The sequence below is a fragment of the Odocoileus virginianus genome, chromosome 22 (assembly GCF_023699985.2).
Source record: "Odocoileus virginianus isolate 20LAN1187 ecotype Illinois chromosome 22, Ovbor_1.2, whole genome shotgun sequence".
In the NCBI taxonomy this organism is placed as follows: Eukaryota; Metazoa; Chordata; class Mammalia; order Artiodactyla; family Cervidae; genus Odocoileus; species Odocoileus virginianus.
This window is the reverse complement of record NC_069695.1, coordinates 9,841,486-9,861,338: the sequence shown is the minus strand read 5'-3', so window position 1 is coordinate 9,861,338 and position 19,853 is coordinate 9,841,486. Positions and strand designations below refer to the sequence as shown.

Genomic DNA, 19,853 nt, shown 5'->3' with positions numbered 1-19,853 from the left:
GTCCTATAATATAAATTCAGGGAAGTATTGAATAGAACTCCTTTTTATGGCTGATATCCCTGGACGGAATGGATGCCCCTCATTTGATTACTATTGATGTTTTAAGGGGTTAAATGGTGCTGGGTATGAGATCTGTCATGGCACATGTGAGCAGAGAATAGCGTAGCCAGGTGCATCACTTGTTCAAAGCTCAAATGCTCCTCTGTGATTAGCACCCTGCAGGGGGTGGTTGGTAACAAATCAGCGTCAGTCTTGAGCCTTCAAAGTGAGACCAGATCAACTACAGTGCCATCATTTTCTTGATGGCTTTGTATTGCCTTGGGAAAGGGGTTTCTGCCCCTACCCTCCATCTTCCAAGTCTCTCCTTTGCCAGTGGTTCTCAAAGGCTGGTCTTGAGACCAATAACATCAGCATCACCTGGGAACTTGCTGGAAAGGCAGATTCTCCAGTCTCACCCCATCCCAGACCTCCTGAATGAGACAGTCTGGGGTGGGGCCAGTCATCTGTGGTTGAAGGATCCTTCCAGGTGTCTCTGATGTTCATTCAGGTTTAAGCACCACTGCTCTGGGTCATGGCTCACCCGGGCAGGGTGGCCATTCCAGAGTCAGTTCTAGGGACTTCTGTTGACGTCATACCAACTGACCTGAGGGGAAGCTTGGGCTTGTGCCCTAAGTATTCATTTGGCTTTGGTTCGGACAGTCCTCCTCTTGCTGACAGAAACTGGTGTGGATGGTTTTGCCGAAGCAGCAGGAACAGTGACTGCTTTCACACACGTGGACACACACGCGTCTGCCCTGCAGCACTCGACAGTTGTCTGTAGCAGTGAAAAACTAGCTCCTGGGCTGTATGCTGATGTGAAACATGTTTTCTTATCCTTATTTGCCATCTGTGTATCTTCTTTGGTGAGATGGCCATTTAAATCTTTGGTCCATTTTTTAATCAGGTTATTTGTTTTCTTATTGTTGAGCTTTATGTTTTCTTTGACTATTTTAGATAACAGTCGTTTATCAGATACGTCTTTTGCAAAATTTTTTTCCCAGCTTTTGGCTTATCTTCTCATTCTCTTGAGGCATCAGGAGCTTAAAAACTTCCCAGGTGGTTCTAATATGCTGCTAAGTTTGAGAATCAGTGGGTTAAATGTCAAGGCACCTGATGAAGGTGAGGAGAAGGATGGGATGGGCAGTGAAGCAAAAGCCCAGTCACTGACAAGAGACCCACGTTCTCAAAAGATGGTTCTCTAGGCAGCTCTCAAAGCCCTCTCATCTTCTCAACATCTTGTCCCACGGAACCAAAGCAACTTTCTATCTTCAGAACATCCTTTCTGCTTTGCCCTGGTGGCCGTGAGGTTGACAGTAAGTGGATGACTTCCAAGTCTTTCTCACTTTAATCTCTGTAAGCCATGGTTTTATTTTTTAGAAAGTTCAAAAAGGGTTCATAATGAAAAGCTACCAGGATCTTTCCCATCTTTGACTGCAAACTTTCAAGCATTTCTTTCTTTAGTTGTTTCGTTGTCTAGTGTCATATCTTTAAATAATGTACTTTACTTGCTCTGTTGCGGTTTTTCTGGTTTTGCTCATTTTTGTTGTTAGAAAAAAAGAACAAGACAGAAAGGGAGTAATTTAGAGAGTAAAAATCTGCTTGTCTGCCTATGAAATAACCTGATATTATTAGGTGTAATTTATTTTTTGGTGAATCCTTAACTCCTCTCTCACTAGAAAATAAGCACTGTGATACCTGACTTTGATAGTAATTATCACTTTTTAAAGAGCTTATATTTTATCCTTTAACTTCCAGTCCTTATAGTCACTATATCTTCCTTTGTCTTTCCATTAGAGTTCAGCAATGACTTTCAAGTTGGTTTGAGAATGTATTTATTTTCCTTTCCTCCTCCTTCCTTTCCCCCTTCCAAATTTTATTTGCTACTGAATCTTTTCTTTTACATGTCAAATTTGATGATATTTACCTTTTATTGGTGACATATGCACCTATAGATTGATTCTAAAAATTGAAAACCAGTAGATGTCAAATTCATTTGCATCATGGATTTGTGAAAGTAATGTGCCCTTCCCCAGTAACTCTCATCCTGCCCCTGACTCTCCACCACAAGTGACAGCCACGTTCCCAGAACTTGGGGTTTAAGAAGAGAGCGGGAAGGGGAGGGAGACCCCTGGGGTGATGGAGAAGAGCATCCAGTGGTTTCACGCGCAAACCTGCACAGAATCCCAGTTTCAGGGGTTACTTCCCAGCTACCTGCTACCCCCAGTCCGGGTGTCAGTGGGACTGGAGAGCACCCTGTCTTTTGCCCCTGCCCCACCCTCAACGTGCCTCCTGGGCAGAAACTTCCAAATTCCCACCCTTTCAGAAATGTTGTGAAAACGCTTGTCTTTTGGTTTTTATGCTCCTGTTGTCTTCACTCTTATGGGTTTATATTGATTCAAAGGGCTTCCCTTGGTGGCTCAGTGGTAAAGAATCCACCTGCCAATACAGGAGATGCGACTTTGATCCTTGGGTTGAAAAGATCCCCTGGAGAAGGGAATGGCAACCGACCCCAGTATCCTTGCCTGGGAAATCCTGTGGACAGAGGAGCCTGGAGAGCTACAGTCCACAAAAGAGTTGGGCATGACTTAGTGGCTAAACAACAGCAGTTGGTTTAAAGACTCCCATCCGAGCATTTTAATGCCATCTCAGTGGAAGGGGAGACATCACATGGCTGCTTGGCCCACATGTAGAACAGCATCTGAGTTGCCGCCTCCTCTCTCTGCAGCTGCCTCCCGGCAGGGCTGAAGTGCAAGAAGATCTGGGATTTCTGCTTTGGAAAGGAGACCTTGCTTAGATTACTGTTCATTTGGGTGGGTGGGATGGGTGGGGTAGAGAAGAGTGAAGGGAAAAACAGAATATGATAGTGTAAAATAATGTCCACATTCGGTTGCCTTGGTAACAGCCTCCCTCTGTAAATAATGCTTGGGAGGCTGAAGGAGAAGGGGAGAGCTGATGTCAGCAGGTTGATGGGGTTGAGAGAAGGGAAGGGAATCAGCAGATTGGTACCACTCAGTGGCTGGAATCGGCTAGATGGCTGAGAACCAAGTAACACCTGTCGTTGGTATCTGGAGGGTTCCAAACTTGTTCAGTCGTGTAAGCAAAAGACTCAGGAGCTGTTTGAACAGAGACACAAGGCAGCAGTGTTTGGTGGTGACAGTACTACATCATTTACACTTCTTCTCAAAGAGGCTCCATGACCCTCTCTTCTCCTTTTTTTGGCACCTGAGGAAATTACCTCTGTGATGTCAGTTTACCATTCCCCTAAATAGCCAAGGTGATGCCTAACCTTTCCTAACCAGGACACAGGTTTTCATTCCATGGTTAGTGTTAAGGCTTAAAATATAGATCCCCTGGGAGAGGGAACCTGGTATCTTAGTTACAGAGAAGTCTAGATGGCTAGACTCAAATCCTTCTGGAGGTGCTAACGGGGAGGGGTCTGGGTGTTTGAAAAAAAATGGTAGAGAGAACATTGCAGAGAAAGAAAAGGAATAGAAAGTGACCTTGGAATCATCCAGATAGATGTTTCCTTACCATTTGCCTGTGACTCGCTGTTCCCCATCCTTCCACTGGCCTCATACCCCACCCCCCGCATCCTCTTTTCTAAACTCCCAAGTGGCCGTTCTGAGGGGATATTGATCAGAGTTGGAGTGCAGAATATGGGATGGGATGAGGACGAGCAGGGGAGAATGCTCTAGATGGAAGACAGGGCAGCAGGAGAGAGCGGTGCTCATCAAGGGGATGGCTGGGAAAGAGTGCAGAGAGCGAAGATGGAAGGCAAAGGAGCCTTCTGCTGCACATTCCAAGCTATGGGGTTAGAGATGAGGGGTGAATGCTGACAGGCCATCCAAAATGGCCCTGGAACTTGGCAGAGCACCGCAGGCTCTCCAGTGCAGCAGAGACTAACTAGCCTACGGTTGGAAGACGGATTGGCTTGTGAGAGTCTGTGTAGGATCTTGCTGCCGGGTGATTATTAGACACTGTATATAGCCACTTGATACTTACAACAGGAGCTAGTCACCTTTCTTGGGGTTTCCTACCATGAGCCCATTAATGTGATTGCTGTCCCTGGTCACAAAAGGAAAGGGAAACAAGAGAAAGACAGTCCCTTGTGAAGGGGCACAGAGCAAGCTAGAGGCAATTCTGTGGTGTCACCTTGCTCAGTAGCTCCACAGGCTGATTACTGGGGCAACTCTTAGCACTCACTGCCCTGGGACATTTAATTCACTCAGACAGCATCAGTTCAGTTCAGTCGCTCAGTCGTGTCAAAGCAGAGACATTACTTTGTCAACAAAGGTCTGTCTAGTCAAAGCATTGAGTTTTCTAGTAGTCATATATGGATGGGAGAGTTGGACTATAAAGAAAGCTGAGCGCCGAAGAATTGATCCTTTTGAACTGTGGTGTTGGAGAAGACTCTTGAGAGTCCCTTGGACTGCAAGGAGATCCAACCAGTCCTTCCTAAAGGAAATCAGTCCTGAATATTCATTGGAAGGACCGATGCTGAAGCTGAAACTCCAATACTTTGGCCACCTGATGAGAAGAGCTGACTCATTTGAAAAGGCCCTGATGCCGGGAATGATTGAAGGTGGGAGGAGAAGGGGATGACAGAGATGGTTGGATGGCATCACCGACTCAATGGACATGAGTTTGAGTGAGCTCTGGGAGTTCGCGATGGACAGGGAAGCCAGGGAAGCTGCAGTCCATGGGTCGAATAGCCTCATGGTAAGGGCGTGGGGTCTGGAGGCAGACTGTTGGGCTTCAAAGTCCTGCCCTGCCACTTCCCAGCTGGGTAAGCTTGGGCAAGTTCCTTCGCCAGTCTGTGCCTCAGGTTCCCATTTGTAAGGTGGAGGCGATACTGATGAGTGCCTGGGAATACCCGTGTGAAGTGTAAATGAGCTGGGGTATGTTGTTATCAGAGGTTGTCATTTGGTGTGGGGACATGAAGAATATTTATGGGGATTATTACTGCAGCCGTCTTTTATGTGGTATTTACTTTTCACACTGCCTTCAGGGCTACTGCTTTTAACTCTCACAAAAGCCCTGTGAGATATAATATGGAAGGTGTTAATATTCTGGTTAGTAGATGTGGAAACTGAGGCTCAAGGTCACATCTTCTGTGAGTGGCAGAGGTCGGACGTGAACCCAGAGTTCTTTCATAAGTCAGAGGCTTACCACTCCACTGCAACTGATGGGCACCTTCTCCAGTGGAGATGCCGCCTCCTCCAGGCAGTCCCCAGAAATCCACGTGAAGCTTTGCATAAAAAGAAATGGGACATCACAGGAGTATGTCTCCCTTGGCTGTTTCGTGAGAGTCAGGTGATGTGGTTTGGTTCTTCACCTGCATCTTCTGCACCTGGGGGCACACCTAAAGCTGGTCAGTCAGAGTAGGCAGCTTCTGGGAACAGGAGATGGAGCCTGAACACCTCAGCAAATCCCCCCGCCCCTCTCAGAGCACCCAAGCATAGTCAAGGGGGACCCGAGAGCCAGGAGCGTGCACCAGGACTGTCGGAGGGCCTGCGACGGCCACTGTCCCCAGGACATCCAGCCCAGAGCCCTCCCATCTCCACTCCACCAGCTGGAGAGCCTCTACTCACTCCCCAGGTCTCAGCTTAGATGTCACTTCTTCAGAGAATCTGCCATTTTTCATCGAAGTCTCCTTGCCCCCCCTGCCCATCGCCTCCATACTTTCCCATCACGCGCTCATCACAATTGTAGTCACGCATAGGCTCTATTTGTGCCAGTATCTGTGTCATACCTGCCTCTCCAACCCCAGACTGTAAGTTCCTTGGGGCCAGGGATTGTGTCTGCTTGATTTGCCCTGGGTTCCCCCCCACCAACTGCCCGGTACAATATGATGCAATAAATATTCCATGGAAGTATTAAATATTTTAAAATACATGCAAATGCTTTGGACAGTGGACTGTTGCTTTGCAAATGTGTTTTCATCTTCATTTTACTGCTGTCCATGGGGCAACCACACAAGGAGAGAACAGTCTGCGGCAGCTGAGGCTCCCAGATAAATCAGGCAGGACAGTTCGTAGGAAGTCCCTGCTATTTGGCATGTCTGCTTCTGAAGAAGGAAAGTAGACAAGTGAGCCGGAGGAGGGAGTCTTGGTAAACAACCCGAATTTAGCATCCTGAGTTTGTCAGTGTGATGATCTATAAGCTGGGAGAAGGAAAAAAACGAACACCTGAGGGAATGGCTTGCAGTCGCCGTCTGGGTTTATTTTTGCTTGAGCTGGTCTGTTTCTGCCATGCCCATGATGCCCAAAAGCAGTTACTGGGAATCGGCCAGCAAAAGCCCTTCTCTGGTCCCAGCTTCTTTCAGTTCCGCTGGACTATCTGCAACATTCTTACTAAATCAAATATCTGCCTCCACACCTTCGATCAGCTCCCACCGGACCTCACTGTCCCTCACACCTTGGTGGGTGCTGTCCCAGCGCAGTCTGTAAGCCCGGCCTGATCTTTGGCGCTCACCGTTCAGCTGCCCCCTTGTTCCCCGTGAACATCCTGCTGTTGTCCAGAGAGCTGACCACGCTTCCACCAGCACGTCACCCCTCAGGCAAGGCGCCATTATGAATCACTTCCCCAAGTGCCCCTTCCGAACAGTTTCCACTCTCAAGTCCCTAAGCCTGCTGCCACCCATCCCTTCATCTGTTCATCAACTTTTTATTGAGCACCTACTGTGTATCAGAAACTGTACACGATCGGGGATATAAGGATGAACCAGCGACTGTGCTTTTGCCTTTGGGACATCCAGCAGTGGGAAGGATGACCCACAGAGAGGTACGGCCGTGTGAGATGACTGCCTTGGGCATAGATAGGCATTGTGCCCCACCATCCTGGAGAAGGGAGCCGACTCTGAGGTCGGCAGGGTTGACATTTGGTGGCACTGCTCCAAGGACCCTAAGAGGACAGGGTCACTGACATACAGGCTGTGTGTGCTGGGAAAACAGTCAGGGACTACTGCCACAGTCTGTGTGTCGTGGGGTGCGGTTTGTGGAGTGGTTGGATTTGAGACAGGAAGATAATCAGGTCCGATGTGGGAGCTGTGTGAAAGCTTGAGCTTCAACCTCTGGACAGTGGGGAGCTATTGAAAATCTTTTTTTGTAAAACAGAATGAAATGATCAGATGCATTTCGGATATCACTGGAAGAAGAAAGGAGGATGGATTGTAGAGAATGCAGGAAGGTGGTGGAGAGAGCGTACGGGGGCCATTGAGGCTTCATTCATTCATTCATTTACTCTAAACCTGTTCATGGAAGAAGCCACAGGGGCTACAGTGCTCTCAGCTATAGCGAAGCCAAAGTGCGTGGTTCTCGCACCCTGCTGCTACAGTGGGGCGAAAGCTAGAGGGGGTCCGATGCAGGCTCTGGACATGGCAGGATATCCAGGACCTAAGCTGAGGCTATGTGGCTGAAAAAAAAAGGGGACAGATGGCAATATTTCCAGGAAAAAGTCTTATCTCCCCCACATCACCACCTCCCCCTGTTCTCTCCGGTCACAGCCCTCACCAGCTTCCCCTGGGAAGCGATCCCACTGGAGACCCCAGCAGCGAGTGGGCAGAGACAGGCAAGCCCAGGCTCAGGAAACACCCTGAGCATAGGCACAGGGGGTGGGAGGGCTCTCAGATTTCTCCAGGCCTTCTTCCCCATTGCCTTTTCTGACAACCCAAAAGAAATCAGAGCCTCTTTGGAACCTGTGGGCGTGGGGTAGAAGCCGACAGCCCATTTCTGTCTGCAGTTGTGTTGAAGAACGAGGGAACAGATCGATCCACGGGTCAAAGAGAGTATGATCAAAGTCAGTGTTTGGTTTGCTTTTTGCTTTATTTCAAAGAAAAGCTCACCTTTATCACATAAAACTGAACAAAGGGATAAGAGTGGACCGTGGGTCCCGGGCCCTCCGCCTCAGTTCCGGTCGGTCAGGACTCTTGCACAGCCCATTGGCTCCATCCTGACAAAACCCACCCTGCTGTCCTCTCCAGACTTCCTGGGGCCCCGCCTCGTGGGCACAGGCACTACATCCTAAGACTCTCTACCCACCCACACTTGGGATCCTAATTTGCAGTTTCGGCAGTTAAAACAGATTCTAAACCAAAAACAAGTCACATTGTTGTTTGAAAAAAGAAAATGATTTTGTCATTGGTAATATAAAGTCTTACTGTAACAGCAAACTTCTTCCCACCTAGAAGATTCTCACTGATGGTAGGGGTTGCTCCCACCACCCTCGGTGAGTAGGGGTGTCAGTCCTCTATATCTGTGGGTTCTGCATCTGCAGATTGAAACAGCTGCAGGTCAAAACTGCTTGAAAAAATTTCCAGAAAATTTCAAAAAGCAAAACTTGAATTTGCCATGCTCCAGCACCTAGTAACGTAGCAATTTTTACTGTATTAGTGCCAAGTCGCTCAGTCGTGTCTGAGTCTGTGAACCCTATGGACAATAGCCTGCCAGGCTCCTCTATCCATGGGATTCTCCAGGCAAGAATCTCCTCCTCCAGGGGATCTTCCCAACCCAGGGATCAAACCCGTGCCTCTTATATCTCCGAGCATTGGCAGGCAGGTTCTTTACCACTAGCACCACCTGGGAAGCCCTTATTGAATTAGGGATTGTACATAGTCTCGAGATTTGAAGTATATGGGAAGATGTGTGCAGGTTATTTGCAGATACTGTGCCATTTTATGTAAGACACTGAGCATCCTTAGATTTTGGCATCCACAGGACTTACTGGACCACAGACCCTGGGGAATGATGGTCATCTCTGCTTACTCCAAGTGAGAGGTGATCAGTACTGGAGAAGACAGCTCCTTCCAGCCCACCCCTTCTAGAAGCTGTTCTGGAAGGCAGCTCTGTCTATGATGCACACCAGTCAACTGCCTTACCTACCCCTCTGAGCCCCAGTTTGCTCTGGCCTCAGAGCATTGATAGGTATTGAGGGCAATATCTACCCAGTAGCCTTCCTCCCAAGATGTGGCTTGGAGATTGGATCTGCCTTTAAGCCTGGGAGTGGCTGGGCGCTTCCCCAGGCAGCTCCCCGCCCACACCCTTGCCTTTTCTCTTGTACCCGGCACCAGAGAACTCCAGCATGAGGAGGACGCAGCCTGGTTTCTGCTGCTGCTCAGAACTCATTAAATCCTGAGGTTGGTGTATCTGGAGCCTGTATAGAAAGGGCGAGGTGAAGGAACGCTTCCCTGCATCCCTGCTTCACCCAGGCACTCACGCAGCCTTGGCCCAGCTACCAGCCTGATCCAGGCTTCCAGCTAACGACGCCCAGCAGGTAAAAAAAATCCGGTCCCTGCCCAGGACTCCCAGTACCCAGGAGAGGCGTGGAGTCGGTGGCTGCAGCATGATTATGTTTGTCTGTATTGTGTTGGTCACGCTGCTGCCCTTCTCAAAGTTCCAGCACTTTCTGCAGTGAGGACTTTTAATGATGTGTGTGTCTAAGGCTCCTGGGCAGTGAGGATGGTCTGGGTACCAAGTGCTCGCAACCGCCCAGTGACTCAGTAAGGAGGCAGGAGAAGCGTCTGGGGGTGAGGTGGGGTGGGGTCCCTCTTTCTTTCCTTACTCTCCCTTCTCTGTCTCCTCACTTCTGCTCCCTGGTCTCCTTCTCCCCCTTGTTCACTCCTCCAGCTCGGGCCCCACCTTGCCTCTTTTCAGGATTTGGAGTGCCCACTGTCTCGCTGGTACCTTGAGGCTTAAGACCACGCACATCCCTGTGTCTCCTTCACGGTCTCGGTTTCACGTGAACAGACAGCGGGGGCTCTTGCCCCTGGCCTGTGGGGGTTGGGCTCTCCCCAGTCCAAAATGGACTTGGAGCCTTCCCGACACTGCAGACACTGGCTCCGTCCCTCCAGGGTCCGTCTGGCACCGTGCTGGGCATAAGCCCTGCGCATCCTTGGTGGGGACAGGGACCAAGTCACCATCCCCTCCTCCTTCCTCCTCCCCCAGCCCAGCCTGGCTCCCAGCGCCGCTGTCACTGAGGGGAGAGGATCCCAGTCTGGAAGGCTGACAGCTGCTGCCACACGGTCCATATGCCATGCTTTTCCCCGTTGCTGAATAATTACTTAATGATTTGAGGAGGCGGGGCTGCTCCTTCCCAGCCCGCCAGTCCTGGCCGCATGCTGCTGTCTGGCAGCCTGGTCAGGATGCTGTTCCTCTTTGATGGAGGCTGTCTTGGCCTTTTGCGTGGTGGTCCTGGGGCCCAAGAAACCACTGGAGGTGCCTGTGCCCCAAACCGGCAGCCTGGGGCACTCCACGAAGCCTGGTTCCTGCCTCTCTGAGTGACCTGAAGAGTCATTGCCTTTTTCTGGGTCCCAGTCTCCTCATCTGGCAAAGTGAAAGTGTCAGTTGCTGTTTTGTGACCCCATGAACTGTAACCCTGTAACCCACCAGGCTCCTCTGTCCACGGGATTTCCCAGGCAAGAATACCAGAGTGGGTTGTCATTTCCTCCTCCAGGGGAATCTTCCCGGCCCAGGGATCAAACCCAGGTCTCCCGCATTACAGGCAGATTCTTTGCTGGCTGAGCCACCTGGCGAGGGTGAGGGTGATTAGTGTGAGCTGAGCTGGCAGTGTTCTGATACCCAGGATGCTCACTCTTCTCCAAATGAAGTCAAAACCAGCTGAGAACACACGTGCCAGCTGGAAAACCCGGTGTCACCATCTCGGCTCCTGTTCTTTGCCTCATTTATCTTAAGAACCCCAGGGTGGGAGACGGGCAGGTGCAGAGGCTGGGGGTGGTCCCCTGCCCACCTCCCTGCTTCCTCTTGCTCTCTTGCTTCCATCACTTTTTTCTCCAGTCTTCCTCCACTCCCTTCCCAGGCAGTGGAACCATTCTTCTCTAGGAGTTCTCATAATCGAAAGACTGATCACTTCCTTCCTTCCTGCTTTCACGTCCAGTAGGTTTTAATGGTCTTGACCATCAAACATAAGAGGCCTATTTGTATGTAGAATCTCTCACAGGCTTGCGGGGACTCATTGCATCTAAGAGGCCAGTGACACTCGCTGGTATGTCTCCTGCTAGAACGAGGAGGAAAATGAAAAAGCAAGTACCCATCAGCACGTTTCCCTTCCAGTGGGTCACATTCCTACCGTGTGATCTCTGTGGCTTGAGATTCTGAGTCTTGGAGTCTCATAACCTTTCAGTGAAGGAGGTGTTCACAGGGAGAGCGGAGGAGAGGGCGATGGACACGTGGAGGCCACTAAGAGCAAGTGGCCTCACCATGATGGGCTGGGTTAGCCCCCTGGTATTAAGAAGCAGAGACATCGCTTTGCCAACAAAGGTCCGTAAATCAAAGCTATGGTTTTTCCAGTAGTCATGTATGGATGTGAGAGTTGGACCATAAAGAAGGCTGAGTGCTGAAGAATTGATGCTTTTGAACTGTGGTGTTGGAGAAGACTCTTGAGAGTCCCTTGGACAGCAAGGAGATCAAACTAGTTCATCCTAAAGGAAATCAACCCTGAATATTCATTGGAAGGACTGATGCTGAAGCTGAAACTCCAAGTCTTTGGCCACTTGATGTGAAGAGCCAACTCATCTGAAAAGACCCTGATGCTAGAAAAGATTGAAGGCAGGAGGAGAAGGGGATGACAGAGGTTGAGATGGTGGGATGGCATCACTGGTTCAATGGACATGAGTTTGAGCAAGCTCTGGCAGATGCTGAAGGACAGGGAGGTCTGGCGTGCTGCAGTCCATGGGGTCGCAAAGAATTGGACACGACTAAGCGACTGAACTGAACTGGGTGTCTCAGTCTGTTTGGGCTCCTACAACAAAGTACCATAGACTGAGTGGCTTGTAAATACCTGAGGTTTGTTTCTCGTGATCTGGAGGTGGGGAAGTCTGGTCATTCCCATTTCACAGATTAGCAGCTCCTTGCTGGAGAGCACCCAGGCAGCGAGAGGACTCGAACCCTGGCCTGCTGGCCTCCCGCCCGCAGCTTTCCTCCTCGGCTGTGACGGTGCCGTGTGAGGCAGAGATTGTTGCTGTCATCTGAGCTGTCAGAATACCACCTCTTCTGTCACTGTGAACAGGGGGCTGCAATCACCAGGAGAGAGAACATTCTTTCTGCTCTACGAATGATTTCTTTGTACCTTTGAGCGCAACCCCTGGATATGATTAGCCTCCGTGGGAAGAGTAGGGGGTAGCGTGTGGTGCATCCACTGGACAAAGGGCCAGGTGCCTGGGTGGGAAGCGGACCAGTGGAAGGAAGTCAAGAACTCTATGGAATTTATTAAAGGGACTGTACCGCATGCAGGATTCGAATCAGGAAAAAACTTGTGAAATTCTCACATCTGGGTGGCATCTCATGAGGAGAAAAGAAGTATCACAAATTTGAATTTGTCAGTGACACTGGACCACGGGGCTTCTTAGAATCCATTTGTTCTGCCCTGTGCTGTGCTTAGTCGCTCAGTCGTGTTTGACTCTTTGCGACCCCACGGACTGTAGCCCGCCAGGTTCCTCTGTCCATGGGAATTCTCCAGGCAGGAATACTGGAGAAGGTTGCCATGCCCTCCTCCAGGGGATCTTCCCAACGCAGGGATCAAACCCAGGAGGATTCTTGACCATCTGAACCACCAAGGAAGCCCAAGAAGACTGGAGTGGGTAGCCTATCCCTTCTCCGGGGGATCTTCTCGACCCAGGAATCAAACCGGGATCACCTGCGGACTGTTGTGCCCAATATTATTTATCATTAAGTAAGTTAAGAATTAGACATTGGGGCCAGAGTGATGCACATGGGTCGCTGCTTCTCCAAGCTTCCAATCAAACACTGAAGACAAGAGATTAAAGCTCAGACTAAAAGGGAGAAAGTAGTATAAGAGGGGAGAACACAGCCTGACAGATAAGCTAATCTGGGGAAGGGAACAATCAGGGAAGGCTTCTGAGATGAAGGGGCATTTAAGCTTAGACCTAGAGGAGAAGTAAGAATTAGCTAGAGGAAGGGAGGAAACGGCATGCATGGAGGCCCAGAGGCAAGAGAGAAGATGACGTATTCAGTGGATGGTTGGTGAATAGAATCAAGGAAGCTGTGAGGTCAGAGGCTGATACCTTTAAAAGGGATGCCAGTTTCCAAGGCGATTTAAAGGATCAAGGCAAATGCTTCTCCTCCAAGGAACTGGGGAGACTAAAGAAACAAAAGTGAGCCCTCAAATGTGAGAGGGATGGCGGTGGGAACTTCATGGCAGGAGCCCCCATAGGAGGTGACAGAATGCACGAGGGTTGCAACCAAGCCTGGATCAGGAAGTGGGCTCAACCCGCATCTAGTGTGTGATCTTGAGCAAGTCACTTCACTTCTCTCAAAACAGAAGGGAGGGGAGGGGACAGGTGCCTGCCCTGCACAAATCACTGGCACTGTGTTTATTCATGTCGAGAATAATTATGCCTTCCCCCTCATGTGCCATGGAGCTTCAAACATTGTTGAACATGTGTGATGGTGCCCAGCACATAGTAGGCCCTCAATAAACACCAGCAAGTCAGACTGTGTGCCTGGGAAACACGGTGGGGGCTTGATCTCAGTGGGGGCAGGAGCTCAGAGAGAGCCTGCCCGTCCATGCAGATCAGCTCTGCCCTGAGAACCAGCTGTGGGTAGTCAACAGGAGCTCTCAGAACGCTGATAGAGAGGGGTTCTCGTCTTCCTGGCTCATCAGGGCAGAGGGGTGATCACTGGTTATCAGCATCTGCTGTGGGTGCAAAAATGGGTTGATTGTAGTACACGTGACACATATTTGCCATTTCTGATCTAAAGGCAAGATAACTTAATGCTGTATCCTTTAGCTACAAACCAGGGATCTTTCAGCATCCTTGCCATGTGCTGACCCTGCAGGTAGGGGGTAAGTGGCTCCCCGTACGGGCCCCAATGTTTGGCAGGAACAGCCAGTTTTAAACATCAAGCTCCTCCAGGGACCACGATGGCTTATGAAATCTAGGCTCAGAGAGAATAGTCTTGGAATTCAGGAAGGCACAGTGGCCCATGGGCACCGTGCAGTGGGTGCTAGTGTGAGTGTGGGAGAAATGAAGGAGGCAGGCTGTGCTTTGGGGAGGCTGAGACCCTGGCTGGGATCTCTGCCCTTTAGAACGCAGTCCAAACAAAGCAAGCCCCAAAGGGCTCACCTTATTTAGCCACTGAAGTCATAGCTGTCCTGATTTAGATTTTGAAAGAGGCCAACATCTTCTGTGATCCCAGGTTTTCTTCCTTAAGGAAAAAAAAAGTTTTTCCTTTGCGTCGATAAAGGTCAGATGGAGGAGTTGTGTCAAATCAGAAGGATTTCAGTGCTGCCACACACACACAGCCTCACACACTTGTGATCTGAAAGTCACACTCGCAGCCTCCAGCCTGGGCAGGTGCAGCTCCTGCCTCCATGCTGTTCCCGTGGCGACCAGCACCCACTCCCCTCCACGCGAGGACCCAGTCTGCCCGCCCCCAGACTGCACCGATGTGGGCTTTGGAGCTCCAATGAGGTCGCCGGAATTTCTCTCCGAGCTATTTCAGTATTGTTGGGAGGCTTGGGAAGCCTTTGTTCTCCCTGGCTGGTTATGTAATTTTCAAGAGAAAAGACAGAGGAAAGACTGAACTGAATGCTTCCAGAGTCTGCTTTGGGGGGAGGCAGTAACCCCAGAGTCTGATGTTCCCTCTGCAACTTTTGTCCTTCCAGCCCCTCTGGAGCTCTCCTCCCCACCCCCCCTCAAGGAGATGAAGATAAAACAGGTTCCCCTCCTGTTTCTTATACTTGGCATCCCCACTGGCATGTTCTGGAGGAAGCCGTATACGGGAAACCAGCCAGAGCCAGTGGCATTGCTGCCTCGCAGGGACGTGAAGGCATTTGCACATCTCAGGGGAGGATGCTCACTGGGGCTGGCCTGGGGACCAGGGCCTGTCAGTGGCTCCCCACTTGGGACATATATGTATTTTAGGCCAAGCAATGCTTTGGGCCTGGGGTTGGTGGCTGAACTGCTGGCTGGCGTGTGAAGGGGTATCCAAGGACCTCAGCTGGAGTGTCCTGGGGGTGAGAGAGGCTTGGGGCATAGGACTTGCAGCCGGAGTCGGCATCATGAGTGTCAACCCTGGGGAGAGCCAGCTGCCCCTGCACCTAGGTTCCCACAAACAGAAAGGGCTTCCAGGCTCAGACACCTTTCTACCCGTCAACGCCCCCCAGCCTGTTCACCTCCTGGGTGGAGGGAGTGGTACTTCAAAAGTCAAAAGACCAGGAAGAGTTGTTCCCCTTGATTCCTGGGCGCCCCACGGCTGCTGCCTAGTGCAAGACGCACAGAGGCTCAGTGCTAAACACCGGGGAGATCACTGCCGCGGGATCAGCAGCCCTTTCCTCGGCCAGGCCACATGGTCACCTCTCTTCTGAGGTCGTGTGGCATCCTTTACCACTAAGCACCACCTGGGAGGTCCCCAGAGCCTCACGAAACAAATAACTCTACTGTGAAATTGACAATGCTGTCTCTGCTAGAAAGTGCTGCTTTGGACCAGTGGTTCTCTGCTGGGTGTGATTTTGTGCCTCCTCCACTGGTGATAGTTTTCAATGATTAGAGATATTTTGGTTGCAACAACTAGGGGTCACTACTGGTGTCTAGTGGGTAGAGGCCAGGGATGCTGCTCAATACCCTACAGCGCACAGGCCAGGCCTGCAGCCAAGAACAAAAGTGCAAATGTTAGTTGCTCAGTTGTGTCTGACTCTGCGACTGTGGTATGCCAGGCAGGAATACAGGAGTGGGCTGCCATTCCCTTACTCCAGGGGATCTTCCTGACCTAGGGATTGAAGCTGGCTCTCCTGCATTGCAGGCAGATTCTTTACCATCTGAGCCTTCAGGGAAACCCCAAGAGTGACTTAATCTTAACTGTGCTGATGTTGAGAAGCTCTGCTGTAGACCCCCCATCCAGCCACGGGTCATCCCTGAGTTGGGCTCGGCCACTCAGTGGCTGACCCAGACTTGGTCTGTGTTCCACTGGAGGAAGTGGGCGTGGTTCCTGGGGAGGTGGGACCCTCCCCCTAGGATGGCCAGTCCCTGCAGCCAGGGCTCTGGCATCTGAGGCTTACAGTTAGAGAAGAGGTCAGGTACTGGTTGGAAGGCAGGGTTATGGTTGTTTGAACTTAGCAGAGGTTTTGTTTGTTTATTGATTTTGTTTTGTGTTTGGTACATTTTCTTTCACCCAATCTCATTTTACTGTTTCACTTCTCCATTTTTCTTTGTATCAAGTGGGCTAATTAACTGTGATCTCCATATTGGGGCTGAACACATGCTGGAAAGGGGGCTGCTTTGTGCTTTAAGAACCCCAAGGTGTGCCTCCCCCAGACTTGTCCTTCACTAATCCTGGGAAGTCACACTGGGTCTAGATCCTTCTTGGTGTGGGAATCACTTACTTGGGCTCAGCTAATATGCTACAGGGATGAGACGTGTGGACTTTGGCAGCAGGCAGACTCGTGTTTACATCCCCAGATTTGCCACTGGCTGCTTGTGTGACTTTGGGAAAGTTGTTTCCCTCAGAGTCTTCGTGGGAGAATGATGTCAATCCCCAGGGGCGCTCATGAGACCCAACCAACTAATGTCAGTCCCTCAGCCCAGCGTGAGCCCTCCCTGTGTGTAGGTACCCCGTCTTCATCAGGTTGTCTTTGCCACTTCCCCAGAAAGCCTCTGTGAAGATGCATGTGGGGTTTGGGAGTGAGGCCCATCAACAGCACCATAGAATCATCAGAGTTGGAAAGTAGTTCGTTGGAAAGCTGGGTCCTGAGGGCATGAAATGTATAGATGAGCTGAACTAAGCCTGATGGAGTCTGGAGCCCAGGGAACCTCCTAAGGAGGGCAGTCTTGGGGCCTAGGGCAGCTCCGAGGGGAAATGAGGTAGGGTAGGAAGGGCCCAGTTACCGCATACTTCAGTGCCTCCTTGAGAACAAGCTAGAAGATGTTCCTACATGATGCAGAGCAGGGGTCAGCAACTTACCCCCTGGCCAAACCCAGCCCCCCACCTACTTTTGTAAATGAAGTGTTCCTGAAATACAGCCATGCCATTCATTTAGGTATTGTCTGTGACTGCTCTTGTGATGCGAAGACAGGGTTGAGTAGTTGTACCAAAGACTGTGCTATAAAGCCTAAGATATTTATTCTTGACCCTTTATAGGGGAAAAAAAAAAATTGTCAGTCTCTGCTAGGGTACTTCATTCACATAGACTACAGCAATTAGGATCTCCAAACTTTGAGTCAGGCAGACTCGACTGTGGTATGAATGATAGCACCTGGAACTGTGCAGTGGATAGCCTGTTCAATGGTAAACATCGGCCCCGCCGGAGGAGGCTTTCCTGTAAGTTTTTAGATGCTCAGGAGTGGGAAGAAAGCAGTGTCTGGGAAATGTCAGCACCTCGCTGGGGGCCATAGTTCCTGCTGAAAGCTGCCAATGTGAGGTTGGGGAGGATCAGAGGAGGTGAGTCTAAATTTAGACTTTCCAAAGCCACTTTCTGAACCAGAGCCCCAGGAGTCCTCGAAGGGGGCAGTTGGCACACACCAGCTCGTCTCTGGTTTGCCTCTACATGTTAAAAGCTGAATGCGTGAGAAGATAATTAATTGGCCTCAGATAAGAGATTGGTGGAAAGTTGGTGAGAAATCAGTGGAGAGGATAAGTTCCGCTGGACGAAGTCTGGGGGTAGAGCTTTCCATTTGTGTGTTTTATTACAACGTTCCCCATGGAATCACGGGAGCCTTGCTGCCCTTGGAAGAATTATACGCATTCTTCTCCCCAAGTGTCATTTGAGCCCAACTGAACCATGACCTTTCCGCCTCTCAAGGTGAATGCCAGCTCCCTAGTTCCCAATCACACCTGTGATTCAGAGCAGCTCTGAGCCACCACCTCCAGATGGGGAACGGCTCTGCTTTGCTCTGGAAGCTTCATCACATCGAGAGCTGCCATCCACCCTCTGCCCAGGAGGGCACATCCAGGGGTGGGGTCTGGGACTCCCCAGGGCCGATGGGCCCACGCCAGAAAAGAACCACTAATCCGAGACTTCTTAGGTAATTGGTGTTTCATAATCAGTCCCCCTGTGGGGAAAGGCAAAGGGTTTATGGCAGAAATTATAGGAAAATGATATGGGAAAACTTAGAAAGTAGGAGGTTTGAGAAGGGATGAATCACAGTAAACTCAAATGGGAATAGAGAAATGGTCAGACGAGGGCTGCCTGGTTTGTGTTGAAATGCTGAGAGAGGCAGCATCTAAGTTCAGAAATACTGGTTTGTCTGAGCAGCCGAAGCTTGTGTGAAGAGCTCTGTAGCAATGAACACGTTGCATTGGGGCAGCGGCGGAAGGGCGACAGGCTGACTGTCTCCGGAAGGTGGGCATTGCAGTTTTGTAGACATAACAAGTGGACCGAAGGTAACGCCAGTCCACCGTTATGGTCTAAGTGCTGCTTTGTGTCCTGGACTCGAAGCTTAAAGTCAAGTTGAGAGATGGACATGTATAAAAAGTTAAATGACAGCCCAGATTAGTATATGGCAAATGTCAAATACAGTATATGCAGACGGATGTACAGGAGTTCAGAAAAGATTGGAATGTCACTGAGGACACTTCAGAGGGGAAGTAAGACTTCATCTGGATTCAGAATGATGGACAGGGTTTCAAGTGGGCAGGAAGCAGAACATTTCAGGAACTGGGAAGATGCAAGGAAAGAAACAAGGAGTTTAAAGAGTATATTTAGGGGCCATGAGTTCAGTGGAGTACCTGGAATAGAGCCTTCCCAAGGCGAAGAGGCACCTGCCAATAGTTTGTTGAGCAGACCACTCTCTCTCTCTCACACACACACATGGCAGCCCCTCTGCCTGTGAGAGGAAGAAGAAAGAGTTTTAAAAATAAATAAAGCCCCTCTTAATTATCCACAGATTATCTGCACTGCAGCTGATCTGGAACAAATCCTGCCTGCAGCTTGCTGGTGATGTCATCTCCCTGTTTAGGTGCTCATTCCCGTCCGTCTCTGTTTACCACCCAGTGGGAGCTGGAAAGGGAAGAAGCCTTCAGCGTCTCCCCTCATAAAGCAAAATATACAATTGCCTCTGTTTGCTGTGCCCTTGGGAACCAGGCCAAGTGTATGGGTAGAAAGTGAAAGGAGTTCCAGTTTAGTTTCTATTCCCTGACTTGGGCAGCAGGAATTGGAGGAGGGATGGAATGGGGCCCCAGGTGGTTCTTTTTTCCCCCCGAATTAGGTGACCAAGTGGACTTCACTGCACAGGCCAGACTGACTCAGTGGGTGGTCTCAGCACTATCTCTAACTGGCTTGGAATCTTCAAAGTGAATGGTATTTATAAATTCCTCAAGTGTTTATTGACCCTGTCTGTGCTAGAAGCACTAAGCTGGCGTTCTTTGAGCCTCAGTGCTCTTATTTGCAAAATGGAAACTGGGACTAGAATTGCAGTCTCTCAGTGGAGATGCTGGTATTATTCATTGATGGAGATGCTCGTCAGGATGGTTAGCAAAGCCGGCTCTGCCCATTAAAGGCCTGTAGTGACTCCTTGTCAGAGTAGCCAAAGAAGACAGGACCACCCTCAATTAAGGACCACTGGACTTGTTTGCTACAGTTGCTTCCCAGTCTGAAATTCTGATTATTTTGTGTCTGGGCCCAATAAAAACACATATAGTAGAATTACTGAAGGTTGATGAAACATCAGAATAGCAGGTACATCTTATTCAAGTATAATGGAATTTTTAAGAGTAGCTGCAACAGGTAATATCTCTTGAGCAGTTATTATGTTTCAGATTCTTGGCAAATTCCTTTCATTAGAAGTCTTTAGAGAGCATCTGATTGTTTACTATTTCAGATCACTTGTGTCCTCTAATTTGTCC

The 19,853-nt window shown here is 49.9% G+C and overlaps 1 protein-coding gene across 4 annotated transcripts in view; it reads left to right on the top strand.

Moving 5' to 3' along the window:
* The window catches only part of MAPK4 (mitogen-activated protein kinase 4), a 164,610-nt gene that overhangs the window by 83,213 nt on the left and 61,544 nt on the right, over positions 1-19,853 (top strand). Inside the window, exon 1 of one of the 4 annotated variants that reach the window (XM_070452525.1) lies at positions 9,092-9,309. The exons of the other annotated variants lie outside the window; for them this stretch is intronic. The gene's annotated coding sequence lies outside the window, so the exon portion shown is untranslated. Of the gene's footprint in view, positions 1-9,091; positions 9,310-19,853 lie in introns of those variants that run through there. 4 annotated transcript variants of the gene reach the window in all.